The sequence below is a fragment of the Castanea sativa genome, chromosome 1 (assembly GCF_040712315.1).
Source record: "Castanea sativa cultivar Marrone di Chiusa Pesio chromosome 1, ASM4071231v1".
Taxonomy (NCBI): domain Eukaryota; kingdom Viridiplantae; phylum Streptophyta; class Magnoliopsida; order Fagales; family Fagaceae; genus Castanea; species Castanea sativa.
Window position 1 is genome coordinate 13,756,945 of NC_134013.1, and position 15,613 is coordinate 13,772,557.

A 15,613-nucleotide genomic window follows, 5' to 3' on the forward strand; every position below is an offset into this window, starting at 1 on the left:
TACACTGTATTACATAGACTTATCGGTCTAAAGTTGCTTAGAGTCTCAGGACCTTGGATCTTAGGAATAAGCGCTATATGAGTCTTGTTCAGATACTCAGGCATTTTTCTTTCAGTAAAAAAAATTTTCACTTCTTTGATGACTGACTCACCTACAATCAACCAAAAGAGCTGGTAAAATCCTGCATGAAGGTCGTCCAGACCAGGAGCCTTATAAGTTTTCATGGACCAAAGACCAGCTTTGATCTCTTCTGTAGTTACTTCATGGTCCATAATGTCTCGGACAGTATCAGAGAACCTGGCCTGCCAGTGACAACTAGAGGAAGGAACCCTAAGAGAAACTTCTTGAGATGAGGAGTAAATCTCACTAAAACCTCTTTGCACAAACTCCATAACCTGCTGCTCCTCATTTATCCAATCACCCACTGAATTTTTAATGGCTGTAATCTTATTGTGCTTTCTTCTAACAAGTGTAGACATGTGGAAAAAAGACGTATTGCGATCACCATGGATCGACCAATTAATACGAGATTTAAGAGCCCACAACTCCCTTTCTTGGCTGAGAACATTATCAAGCTCTAACAGAAGATTTTTCTCCAAATCCATAAGAGATGCTGAAGGGGTAATGGCCATAGCTCTTTGAATGCCATTGAGCTTGGCCATTATCCTCTTTTTCTTAGCAAACACATTACCAAAATGGGATTTGTTCCAATCCTTCGCATCCCTAGTGAATCTCCTAATGGCCTCAGATAACTCATTGGTATGACTCCAAGCACCCGAAACAACCCCAGGAAATGTAACATCAGAAAGCCAAAAACTTTGGAACTTAAACGGTTGCTCTAAATAGACAGAGTCTTTAGCACTCGATTCAAGCAGAACCGGGCAATGATCTGAATGGCACCGGGCGAGATGCGTGACTCTAGCTTTTGGAAATAGATTCCACCATTCCGGATTAACGAAGATCCTATCAATGCGCTCTTGAATGAGATCACTGATGCCTCTTTTATTCGTCCAAGTAAACCTTGGTCCTGCAAACCCCAGATCAACCATGTTGCATTTGTCTAGACACTCCTTGAACAGCAAGGATTTATTTATACTTACAGCCCTCCCTCCAAACTTATATTGTTTATATTATACCTATAAAATTGCTAAATCTTATACCTTAATTCATTTGTGTAATTGTTTTGTAAGGACGTAAATTGGTGCAAGGCCCAATAAGTTTGGACAAAGGCACAACAAGCCCACAACAATGAATTTGTTAGAGAGTGAATTTAATATTAAACGTTCAATGGGTCAAGTAAGAATCACTACGAGTTAGTTTAGTGCTGGAATGAACGAGAATAACAAGTTGAAAAGAAAAACACTCCTCGGCCAGGTCCGATGATGGTATGTTATTGTATTTAGCTTTTAGACTTATACAAATATTCAAGTTCTTGGTTACAATGGGATTTTCTCTTTTCTTTTTCTCTGATCCCATTTCTGTAAGGGAATCCTTTCCCTTTTATACTCCTTTCCCCCCACTCATCTTAGCCTTCCACTTGTTAATCAAGTAACTAATTTCCTTGATACTTGTCCCATCAGAACCTTCTTGAAACTTTTGGTGGGTAATTGTAAGGCTAGAAGTCACTGTTCAGGCATCACCTCCACATTAATGCAGCCAATTGATTAGGTGTAGAGCATTTAATGCGGTGGTAGCATGGTTGTCAATTCCTTGTTGACTCTTCTCTCTCCAAAGCTTATTCTCCTTCCAAGCATGATTGTCCCCTTCTCAGTACTTGTTGGGTGATCGGACTTTAGACTTCCAGTCTATTTCCCAAGGAGGTTTGTCTCCTTGGACATCACCTGCTTGTCCTAACCAGCTCTCGTCCTCGGTCTGACAACCTACTTACTTTTATTAATATTTGTTTGTCCTCGGGCTCTTTGACATCCTCGAGCACGACCCACGGCCCAATACCCTTACCTGAGCTATTTATCCCCACAGTTTTCTTATATTTTGGCATTTTAGCATTTTGGGAGCAAAAAAAAAAAAAATCATGTACCAAATTGGCAAATTGACCACCATTGACATATTTTATGAACATTAAATTTTAAAAAAAAAAAAAAACTCTCACAAAATCATATGGGAATCTTATATATATATATATATATATGTGTGTGTGTGTGTGTGTGTGTGTGTGTGTGTGTGTGTGTGTGTGGGGGGGGGGGGGGGGGATTATAACGTGCTTTTAGATTTTTTTTTTTAATTCCAAGAAAAACTTTTAAAAACTATTTCAATTTTTTATATCCCTTCAAAATAAAAAAACCCACCAAACAACGTCAAGGAAGAAAACACAATCATCAAGGTTGACCCAATGTCAAAAAAGTCAGTCCTTGAAAAACCACTTTAGTGAAATCTGATTTTAGAGCTTGAAACCTTAACAAATTTATCTATAACCAGGTTTAAAGATTATTATTATTTTGAAAAAAAAAAAAAATTGAGTTTTTGATCTAATATATTCATTTTTCACCTTGAATTGGTCAAAATGTACTGGCCTTCTTTTTAGAGAGTAAATATACTGACCTTCTTACTTGTTATTGAAGACTCAAATTAATGTGTAAAAACATGAAATTTGGGTTGTCAGAAAGAAACGAAATTTGAATTTGAATTTTATTTTTTGGATTGATTTTGGCTTTTCACTAATAGTAGAGTTTCAATTAAAGAAATTTTGGTAGTTCCATGCACATATTTGGTTGAAGCAGCCGTTTCACAGTGATAACTAAATGCTTCATCCGGTTGCTTGTTTCCTTCCACTAGGATTTATGCTCAATTGGTTTCTTTTCAAGATTTTCCGATATAAAAAAATGAATCGCTGCAGGCACTTCTTCCATATCTAAGAATTGAAACATTAACGTATTAGAACATTAGCAATGAGATGTCTAAAAACCAAAATTATTTTACCACTCATAAATTTATTTTATCTTTTTTACAACTTCATTTTATAATCCACCAAACATTTTATTTCTTATTTTTCTCATCATACCCAATACTATTCTCTCTCTTTTTCACTCCCTCTTTCTCTCTCTTACTCATTGTATCCCTCTTCACCATAGGAATGTGTCTATCTCTTCGCCACAACACATCCCATAACAGCCACAACCCACCACAAGCAATCCACTACCACACCAAACCAGCCCACCACTGCATGAGCCACCCAAACCCACATCCCACGATCCATGCCTACAGCTCATGCCACCACTGTATAACCCACATCACCACCATTGCACCACCCCATAACCCACAACCCATGCAATAGAAACCCACACACCCACAACGTCTCCACTACTGTACCACCTAAGAGAGAGGGAGGGGACGAAATAGAGAGAGATGCAAGAAATAAAGGAAAGAAAAAGAATGACGAGAGAGAGAATATATGATTTTTTTTTTTTTAAAGACAAAAGCAAGTTTCCAACTTGCTACAGTAAACTCTATAAATAAGAGTTTGTGTAGCAGGTTGTAAAAAAAAATTAAGTACCATACCCAGATATTGTATTTATTTTATTTTATTTTATTTTGCATTTGGTGTTTAAGAATATAGCAATTTGGGTGATTCACACCCAATGCTAGCACTCTTACCATATTAGAGAATGTTTCTATCATGAGTAGTGAGTGTTGTTTTGATACTGTGGTTTGCTGTCAAATCAGATGCATTCTTGGACCAATTGTTAAGTTTATTGACCGCTACCAAAGACCTTAATGGTCTAATGACACCTCCCTAGGAGAGAAGCGAGTTTCAGGATTAGGTTTGTCCAACATAAACCGAGACCCGACCCACCTCGTTTGATCCGGCCCGAGAACCAGCTGACCCGACGCCGGTGACAGTCGGCGGTGGGTCTCTGCCTCCAAAACCCGAAAACGGCAAGTCAGTTGACGGGCTTTCTCCCTAAAACCCAAAGAAATCCAACCAAACCGAGATATGGAGCATTTTCCGACGAAATTTTTTAGATTCAGTGAGATCTCAACCATTTTTGGCGAGATCTCAACTAGATCCATGGAATCTCCACTGATTTTGGCGAGATCTCACTAGATCTGGCGAGATCTTGCCGAATCTGGTGAGATTCGCCAAATCCAGCGAAAATATCACGGAAATTTTGTTGATTTCGCTATTAACTCGCCAGATTTTGGCCAATTTTGAGATCTCCAACTCCGATCGAACCGATTGCCATCTATTGAAAGTTGGATTCGTCCGATCCGATCAACCACTCTGGTTGGCGGTGGGTTGAAATTCTGACCATCCGATCTCGTCGAGTCAGTTCCGGGTTAGGCACAAACCCGACCTGTGGACAAGCCTACTCAAGATCAAGACCCTAACAGGTGGAGGCGGGGTAGATTTAGGATATTTTTAACCAACTTTAAAAAAAAAAAAAAAAAAGCGGAAATTACATTTTCGTCCTTACATTTTCAGGAGATTCCCACTTTAGTCCCTAGATTTTATTTTTACCGCAGTCCCTATCCTGAAAAACGCTTCGCATTTTGGTCCCTGCCGTTACATCAGAGACAGAAAATGTGCACGTGGCAAACGGCAGGAAAAAAAAAATTAAATTATTGTCCACGTGGCCTATCTACCCTAATTAGTTCCATTCCTGCCCTTAGTTAGTCACGTGGCCCTCATGTGACATTCCCTAAACCCAAAAACTCCAAATCAGTTCACATAAATAAATAAAAAAAACTCCAAATCAGCAACCACAATCCCTAATCTCTTACCCATTGCTCACCACATGACCATAGACTTGCACAAAAAAACCACAAATCAGCAAGCACAATCCCAGATAGCGTCAAAGTGTTTGTGCTGAGCAGATTGCAAATGTTCTATTTCTCTTTCTCTCTCTCTCTCTCTCTCTCTCTCTCTCTCTCTCTCTCTCGTTATGTCTCACTCTCTCTCTATTATGAATGCCATTTTTAAGTGCCAGGTCTGAATCTCAGCTTTTGGGTTTTGAGAATTTGGGAATTTTGAGTTGTTGTGTTTTGTTATTACTCTGGAATTTCAATCTAAGGCACTAAGTTCTATCTCTATTTCTCTCTCGTTGTGTCGCACTCTCTCTCTTCCTCTCTCCCTTTATAGCTTTTGTAGTGGACGTAATATTGATTATAATAGTGGAATATTTTTGAGATTTGCATTGTTTGGCTGTTGTGTTTTACTTTTGTTTATAGCTTTTAGTATTTGTGGCTCTGTTTGTTTTACTTTTGTTTATCAGGGGCCACAATACTGACTATGATAAACAATGGGATATTTTTGTCTGTAATTGCATTGTTTGTATGTATTGTGTGTCACTATTGTTTATCAGGGGCCACTATATTGACTTTGATAAACCATGAAATCTTTGTGTTGGTATTTTCATTGATTATCTGTATTGTGTCTTGCTTTTTGAGAATTGGCTGGGTCCATGTGTTCTTTGTCTGTATTGTAAATTTTTTTATTTGCTTATTAGTTTAGTAGCCTAACAAAGTATTATTAATTTCAAAAGGTGGATATATGTTTTCATTTTGTTTTATTTTCGCGACTTGCATGCAGGATGGATGACCTTTTTACTCCGCATGTCCACCATGGTGGGCATTTCATGTGGAACCCTCAAGTGTATGTGGGAGGGACAGTTGATATAATGGATAATTGTGACCCAGATAAGTGGTCAAAAGTAGAGGTTGAGTGTATCTGTAGGGAGTTTGGGTACACTGTAGTGGATAAGCTATAGTTTAAAATGCCTGGTGTGAACCCAGAGCAAACAAATTTCCATCAGGTGGTTGATAATGATGTTGCTGTGTTCATGACTGACTTGGTGAAGGGATATGGGGAGATTCATGTCTTTGTGGAACATCCAGTGCATGAACCACTTAAGTTACTAGTGGAGGATTTTGAGCCCTTAATTGCTAGACAACTTGGTAGTGAACCAGAACATGTAGATGCTAAGGCCTTAGAGGTTTTTTTTAGTGACAGTGAGCTTCAGAGTGATCGTTAGTATGAGTATGCTGAGTATGATGATGAAGAGTACAAACCTGATTTTTCACAATTTGGAAGCTATGATAATGTTGAATTTACTAATGTTGACCATGGTGAACCTCATGAGGTAGATGCTGAGCAAGTTTGTGCTACGAGGGCTGGCAAAGCACTAGTTGTTGATGACCAAGTTAAGGAGAGTAGTGAGGATGAGGGGAGTGACTTAGAAGAAGAGCCAAAAATGCAATCAATGAACATAGGTGAAGATAGTACTAATAGTTAGGACAATCAAGCTAAAGATGATGAGGTTGAACCAGGATAAATGGGTGGTAGTGTCATGAATTCTGACTATGAGAGTGAGGAGCTGCTTAGCCTTGACAAATCATCATCAAGCAGTGAGCATGGTGATGATTCAAGTGATGATGACATCCCTATTGCTGAGGTTGAAAATTCTATTAGGAGGAGCGGATACCTAATCTCTAGGCCAGTAGCCAAAGTTGAGCACCTTAGGTTTGAGAAGGATATGTTGTTCATCTCAACTAAACAATTTAAAGATGCTATAACTGATTATGCAATCTATGGTAGGTGGGGTATAAAATTTGTGAAAAATGACTTAGTGAGAGTGAGAGTCTGATGCCAGCCAGGGTGCAAGTTTCTTGCCTACCTTGCAAAGGTCCCAAGAGAGAAGAGTTTTAGATTGAAAATACTGAACATGAAACACACATGCAACAGAAGTTATAGAAATCCAAGGTGCACAACATTATACAATGGGAAGAAGTTACTGAAAGGATTAAAAGACAGCCTGACATAAAGCTTAAGGACATTTAGGATGTTGTGCATGAGAAATATGTGGCTGACATAAGTGCAAGAAAGGTAAGTAGCGCTAGAGAGAAAGCTCAAGATGCTGTTGATAGGGCCCACACTGCATAGTCCAACCAGCTGTGCAAGTACTGTGATGAGTTGAGAATGTGCAGTCCTGGGAGCATAGTATTGATGAAGGTGCATACTTATAATGATGGTGATTTGGCAGATGAGCATGCCTTGGCAATTAGGCTGCCATATTTTGAAAGAATATACATCTGCTTGGAAGGTTACAAGAAAGGCTTCTTGGCAGGGTGCAGGCCAATCATTGGTCTAGATGCATGCCATCTAAAGACTAAGACAATTGGTCAGCTGATGTGTGCTATTGGCAGAGATCCTAATGATGAATACTTCCCCTTCGCATATGTAGTAGTCGAGGCTGAAACGAAGGACACTTGGACCTAGTTTCTTAATTTATTGTTTGGTGACATAGGAGATGGCAACAAATGGGTGTTCATATTTGATCAACAAAAAGGTCTGATGGTAGCTTTATTGCTTGCTGAATTAATTGTGGTTGATGGGTGTTCTTAAATTATTGCTTGCTGAATTAATTGTGGTTAATGGTAGCTTTATTACTTGCTGAATTAAATGATTGTGCTTTGTAGGGGTTGGTAAACACCTTTGTTGACAATTGGTTACAGTATGAGCACAGGATTTGCTGCAGACATTTATATAATAACTTGAGGAAGAATCATCATGATGTCCTTATTAGAGACATTTTTTGGAAAGCAACCAAGGCTACTTATCAATAAGCACATGTAAGGGCAATGAATGAGCTAAAGGAGGTGGATGAAGATGCATTCAAATGGCTGCAGTCTCACTCAACAACTATGAAGGCTAAGCACATGTTCAAAAGTGATGGCCAGAGTGACACAGTCCTAAACAATATGTGTGAAAACTTCAACAGCAGGATAATTAAGTTTAGGAGCAAACCTATAATCACCATGGTAGGGTATATCTAATGGTAGTCAGCACTAATTATGCATAAATATGCACTATGATCCATAGACCTGTGTGATTCATGAATGATTAATTCTCTCTTTCTCTCTATGTGCTTGCAGCTTGAGTATATTAAGCTATATCTGATGACTAGATTTCAAGCAAACAGAAAAATGATTATGAAGGTGGAATCTGAGTTGTGTCCTAAGATAAGAAAGAGATTGTACAAGGAGAAGTTGGCATGCAACAAGTGGCTAGCATGTTGGGCTGGTCATACCAAGTTTGAAGTGAAGAATGGGCTGGAGAGTTTCACTGTGGACTTGGAAGAGAATAAGTGCAGTTGTAGGAAATGGGAAATAACTGGCATACCATGTTGCCATGCCATTTCTTGTAGCTTTTTCAACAAGGAAGATGTTGAAAAGTATGTCAATGCTTGCTACAAAATGACTACCTACTTGGTACGACTTAGTGGACTACCACCTGTGCAACCCCTATCAAGAGGAGACCTCCTGGCAGGCTTAAGAAGAAGAGGGCATTGGAGTCTAATGAACCTAGAAGTCACAGAAAAAACAGAGGTCTAGGCATCTCAAAACAATGTAAGTCATGTGAGAAATCAAGACACAACAGGAGGAGCTGCAAGAGAGAAGTAGGAAGGAACTCCTCCCTACTTGGGACTGCATCCCAAGTCAGAAGGACCACTAGGAGGGTAAATATACTACTTTGACTTAGATATCCCCATTTTTTTGTTTTTCAGTTGGCAAATTATTAATTGTTATTATACTTGTGCTTACAGGCAGCCAAGGATGGTCACGCAAATAGCCCAGCTGATAACCAGTCCAATTCAAGACCAAAAAGACAGGGAAAGAGAAGTGTAGTCACCATTGAGACCTTAAATGCAACTGGGAATGCAGCAAGGTATATGGCAGCAATGAGATCTACTGGAAGATAGCAAGCTGAAGCAGGACCTTTTTTTTTTGTGCTATATGTTGAAAGCACTCTTCATATGTTTATGTAACTACTAGGTCAATTGGCATTTTGGTATACTTATATAATGACTGACCAAGTCCTTTATTTGTATGAATGTGTTGGGTAGACTTTGTCCCATATTTTGTAATTATTGTGTTAAACCAAAAACTGTCATTGGTGTTAATTAGTGATCATTAATATTTACAGGTGATGTTGTGTTTCTGTGTTCATTAGTATTTACCCTTTCTCCCATTTTTGTGATGATTCTGCTTCCATTATTCAGATTTGCTGGTTTTTAGCTTTGGTTTTTAAAAGGCTTGAACTCATGTCTTTTGAATCAAGCTTGAGTGTATTATATAGTCAACTTGTATGCAGGTAATATTCAGCTTAAGTGATTATGCATGTAATATTTTTAAAGGTTTTTAAAATATTCAAGCTTGGAACATGTTTTTAAAAGGTTTGGTGATTATGCAGGTAATATTCAGCTTGAGTGTATTATACAGTCAACCTGTGCAGATTGTACCATCTCTTTTGGATCAAGCTTCTTTTATTTTTGATTTATTTTTCAACTTCCTGAATTTTGGAATTATAATAATGGTTTAGGTTCCATTTTGTTGCTTGGCAGACACACATGATGTTTCTGCACTCTCAAATTGTTGTCTAAAATAGGACATTTAAACCATTCACGCTTTATAGGTTATAAAGCAAGTTGAATTAATTTTTTGTGATATTATTGCAGCATGTTGACCAGCTCTCTTATGAGGAGTTATGGCATTGAATACTACTGCATTGGTGGTTCAAACAATGTTAGACTGCACATTGTTTAGGTACAATGAAGCACCATTTAAAAGACAATTTACTTTAACATTGTTTGAGTTTTTCTGTTGTATGCATACAGCTGAGGAGTTAATCTGCTTCTTTCTTATGGTTCCTAATAATATCACAAACAAGCCTTTTATCTGTGTATGAAACTAAAAATTTTGTTATAACCCTTTTAAGGTACTATTCAAATTGCTTTGATGTTGAGTGCACACAAGGCACAAACACTTCACAACAATGCAATAAATTGGTATACAAGTCATAGATTAATTAAAAAGACCATGTTCCATTGCTAAAGTCTCAGATTATAGAGAGAATTACACAAAAATTCAAGCATTTTCCCACTAATACATTCCAACACATACCAACACAAACATTCTGCCAAACCTACCAACATACACCAAAATTATGGCCTTTTCCCACTAATACCTACCCACCTAATGACTCATTTCCCCCCCACCTATTTAGCCAACCAAAAGAAGCATCAAGCAGACTAGTATCCCACTTATCACCAGAGACAGCCCCAGGTAGATAAGCAGCCTCTTCTCTCTCTTCCTGTAGCCTGCAATATTAGCTTCAATGGTCAAAATCCGTTGCCTCTTCAACCAAAATTATGAAAAACAACAACAAATAGTATTAGCAAAAACTGGCCATGGCCAATCCAACACTTGTATTAGCAAAATACTAAAATCCTTGAAACTAAAAAAGACCCATTAAAGAAAATAGCTATAAAATAAAAACCCAGTAACATAATTCTTGAAGGGTGCGATGAAATTGAAACCATTGTGCAGAGTTGAAAAAGATATTCTCCAATAACATGATTGAACATCCCTTTGAACTTGAACACTTCAGTGTTGAAGAATGTCATAAAATTAAAGAGATAATTACTAAGTCTGAGAATCGTGGGTTGGAACCTGAAGTGCTTCCAAAGTTAAAAACCCTTGTGCTCTCTAATCTTCCAAAACTAAAAAGCATTTGCACTCCACCCAGAAACCCATAAACTGAATAGAAATTTAAAAACTTTACAAAGAGAGATACTAACTTACCCAGAAATTTGGACACCTGTAGTGTGAGGTGATCGAGGAGCTGAGTTCGTGGGTTAGGGATCGAGCTTGAATCCAGTGTATGCCTCATGAGTCATGACCCACGAGCTTGAATCCATGAGAGCAGTTCATTTGAAGATGTTTTTGGATTGTGTGGGGAGTGAGGAGCTGAGTTCATGGGTTAGGGATTTCAATTCGTGTGGTGAACGAGGAATTGAGCGAGGAGCTGAGTTAATTTGGGGGTTGGGGATTTCAATTTGGCGAGGAGCTGAATTTAAGATGTTAGGGAATGTCACATGAGGGCCACGTGACTAACTAAGGACGAGAATGGAACTAATTAGGGCAGATAGGCCACGTGGACAATAATTTAATTTAATTTTTCTGTTGTTTCTACGTGTACATTTTCCGTCTCTGATGTAACAGTAGGGACCAAAACGAGAAGCGTTTTTCAGGATAGGGACTAAAAGTGGTAAAAATAAAATCTAGGGACCAAAGTGGGAATCGTTTGAAAATGTAAGGACGAAAATGTGATTTCCACCAAAAAAATAACGGTATTAATTAAGCACTAATTTGTTCAACCAACAAACAAAAAATCACTAACTTATTTTGTATGTAAGACCTTTCCAAATTGGGATTAGTTCGATTCGTGTTGAACTTGATGTTAAGCTCAATGTGTATTCTATTTCTAACCCATCTGTTAACAACATAGTGATGGAACCCCTTCTAATTGATTGTGGGATCGTGACGAGAAATTTCAACAACTCGACAATTCAACCTATCTTTAGAAAATTCAACCAATGTGATGCATTGGCTAAATTTAGTGTCTCTCAGTGTATTGATTATGTTACTTTTATTAACCCATTATATGTGGTAGAGAACTTGCTAACCTTTATTCTTCGACAAGGCTACCTACTACATCATAATGATGTCGTGTACTAACCACTGAGAGAGAGAGAGAGAGAGAGAGAGAGAGAGAGAGAGAGAGAGAGAGAGAGAGAGAGAGAGAGAGAGAGAGATGATTTTATATATTGAATATATCCTTACTCTTTTTTCCCACGTTATATATATATATATATATATAGACACACATACACTTAAAGATATACAATAATATGTATAGTATAATTCATATATATATATATATATATATATATAATTTAAATACTATTGATAGTCATTCTTATATTTTGTTAACTCCTTAAAAAGTATTATAAGAATATTGTTAGGTACAAAATGTAATTATCCATGTTTATCTTTTTATTTGTTATTGTGAAACACTTTTTTTTTTTTATTCGTTTATTCAAGACTCTTTGGTTTTTGTATTCAATAATTCACTTTGATGAATATTTATAATGTGATCCCAAATTTTATTCTAAGACTAGCTTGTAACCTCATACATATGCATAGCTACACTTAAAGATATACAATAAGATGCATAATATAATTCATATATATATAATTTAAATACTATTGATAGTTATTGTTATATTTTGTTAACTCTTTAAAAAAAATTGTAAGGATATTATTAGGTATAAAATATAAATTGTCCATGTTTTTTTTTTTTTAAATTATTGTGAAGCACTTTTTTTTTACGATTCATTTATTCTAAACTCTTTGGTTTTTGTACTTAATAACTCACTTGGATGAATATTTATGATGTGGTCTCACATTTGATTCTAAAATTAAGAATAAAACTCTTTAAGAATAAATAATTTAGAACACATGGTGCAAAATTGGAATTTTAATTTGGAATTTTAATTTGAGTTTCTCTCAGTTTCACCTATTATATATATATATAGATTCGAAAATAAAACTTTTTCTAAAATTAAATAATTATGACAAATGATGCAAAATTGGACACTAATTTAAAATTTTAATTAAACTTTATATATATATATATATAGAGAGAGAGAGAGAGAGAGAAATGGATTCAAGTTACACTTAGTGTAACTCTTATAAAGTTACACCTATTTTAAACCATTGATTTATCACAAATCTAATGGTAGGAAAAATATTAGTATTTATTGCTTTCCAACTCAGCTTTATCTAATTAATACTAGCATTTCTTTCTCTATCTTATTTATTACATTTATAAGCATCTTAACATTTAAGGAGATAAAAAAGTATTATTACATTTATAGGCATCTTAACATTTAGGGAAATACCACCGCACACCCTTGGTGCGATAGTTATTCCACAAGTATAAGTGCTTGTGGTGTGTGGGGGACAAGGGCCAGGGTCCAAGTCTCCAAGAGGGAGCTTCACACACATATACATTTAGATTAGGCTACAATAGAATTCTGTCTTGTATAAAAAAAACATTTAGGGAGATAAAAAAGAATTGCAAAATCACCGATAACTATAAACTTGGTGTTAGGGTGGTTTTTTGCACATAGCCACGTGTCTTTTGTTGGAGGTGTGACCTTGCTAAGCCCAGATTTTTTTTAGGGAGTTCAACCCAAAACTTGACATTGGGCCGCATTGACCAATGGCTTTTAGTGTATTTTTAAGCCTACAAAACAGATGAAGCACAAAGTCTTAGAATCATGATAACGGTTGAAATAAATAAATGATATGCTTAGCATGATAGCTTTGATTAAATGATTAGTTGAACATCATTATTATGTTTATTAAGTGACATCCAATATTAGAAAGTAATTAATTAGGTGTCATATGTCCGGTAATGGAATGAGTCCAATAGTCCATGCCTAGTTATGGTTCATGGTTTATGTTCAACATAATAAGGTATGTCTAGGAATGGTTCATATTTAAGTGATATATGTCCAATAATGGTTTATGTCTAAGTAATATATGTCCAAATAATATACATCCAACGGTGGTACATCAATTTGTTAATATGTATGTTTATTAATGAAGCATTAGTGAAACCATGTTCATTAAATGGTGAGATGATATTAAAACAGCTTGCATCCATCGGTAAAATGATAATGAATAGAATACATTTAATAATATAAATTTGAAGATAAAATATAGTGACTTATCTTCATATTTTTCAGCTCCAGCCGTAGCATTAGTGGACTTGGTCATTTCAGCAACCTTCAGAATTTGCAGCTCCAACCGTGCAACACCAGTGGGCTTAACATTTCAGCAGCATGGTGGAGTGAATCCTTTCATGGTGACTTCATGTTTGAAAGGGAAAAATGGGTGCGATTGGAGGGAGAGAGAGCATGTTTAGCCGTGTGCATAAATTGGTTAAGTTTATCCCATTTTATCACACATTTAAATGACTTTCCCCATGTAATACTCCTTTTAGTTTTTAATCAAACATGAGTAAATTCGTGCTCCTCATAGAAATAGCTTCAAGTATTAGAAATGTATGTCTTCAATGAGAATGATTTTAATATGAAGTTTTTGTGCCTTTTAAGAGAAATGTCTTAGTATTGATATTCATATGCCTTCCATGAGAAAGGGCTTTTGTAATGTGTTCTTGGAAAAATATTTTGATATGTTTTGAGATGTGTAGAGATGGTAAGAAATATATATATATATATATATTGTGAGTTATGGTGTTTGTAATATGTATAGGAATTATATGTAGACACTTTGTTGGACATGGATCTTGTATATGTATGCTTTGTGAGACATGGAGTTTAAAAAATATATGAAAGGTATGTGTGGGTATTTTGTGAGGAATGTGTTTGTAAAGTATATGGAAGTGTGAGATAGATGATATGAGGGTTAAATGTGGTAAATACATGAGATTATTTGTGTTATGGGTTATGTTGCTTTCTAGGAAGGGAGATTTTGTATGAGAAATAAAGAATGAGATAGAGATGTGTTTTTGGGCAGAAAAATGATGAAGTTTCAGAATATTAAAATGTGGGAGAGATGGGTAGTAATGTATGTGATAGGTGTTATCTAAGAAGAGGGATTTTGTAATAGAGATGAAGAAAGACATGGAGATGTTTTGAGATATGGTAGCAAAGTGAAAGAAATTTCAAAATATTGAGGATGAGAGAGGGATGGATTAGTGTGTCATGGTGTGTGGCTTGGTCCTCTTTATATAGAGCCAAGCATGTAACTATATTAGAACTTAGTTGAAGGGAAAATTAGCAAATAGGGGAAAATCTTTGACAAAGTAAGTGGTCTTTTGTTTTTTAACCAAAAGAAGAAAGTTTAAGACTTTAATATTGATGACACAGCTGGATGATGTCATATGAGTGACATCTTTGGCATTAAATTCATGGCTTGGCTAAAGATGGTAAGTTAAACTTTTATGGGATTCTTCTATTTCAAGTATTATAGCTGGAGCTACTGCAGAATGTGCTGGGGCTGCTGCAGCTTCTGTTGGAGCTGTTTGCAGCTTCTGCTGGAGCTGCTATTGGTATTTTTGGCTAAGTTTCCTCCTTTGAAAAATTATGTGTTTAGTCCATATATAATTTTGGTAAGTAATAGACTAGTTAGTTGATATTTGATGAAGTTTTAGAGATGTAATTATGGTTTTTTTTTGTATTTTAACAAAATCTTGGAGAGTAAAGAGAGCATTTAATGCTAAATATGAGATATTAATATATATTTGGCTATGTGCTTGGAATTGATTTATATGAAAAATTAATAATGTAATTAAAATGGAATGATATAATTATATTTTAAAACTTGTATTATATGATGGACATTAATTTCTATGTAAAGTATGGGGAGTTTCATCATTTTAAATGTTATGTGATATGAGAGGCTTACCCAATTGTTACCTATTGCACACTGACCCGTCAGAGTTCAGGGAATTGGGGAAGACATGCCAAGTAACATGTTTTCCTTTATTAACTTTGAACCACTGGAGCTTTACTGAACATACTTCTTGGCCCTCCAAACCACGACTCCCAAAATTCCCCCGATGAGACTCATGAGCTTGGATCATGGGCCAAAAATGAGATGATGTGCTATGAGCTTGAACCATGGGCTTTGACGCCCTTTTTGTGTAAATATGGGCTTTTTGGGCTTTATAAGAGATTTTCCCAAAATCCATGATAATGTTGACGTGGTGCAGGCCGCCAAT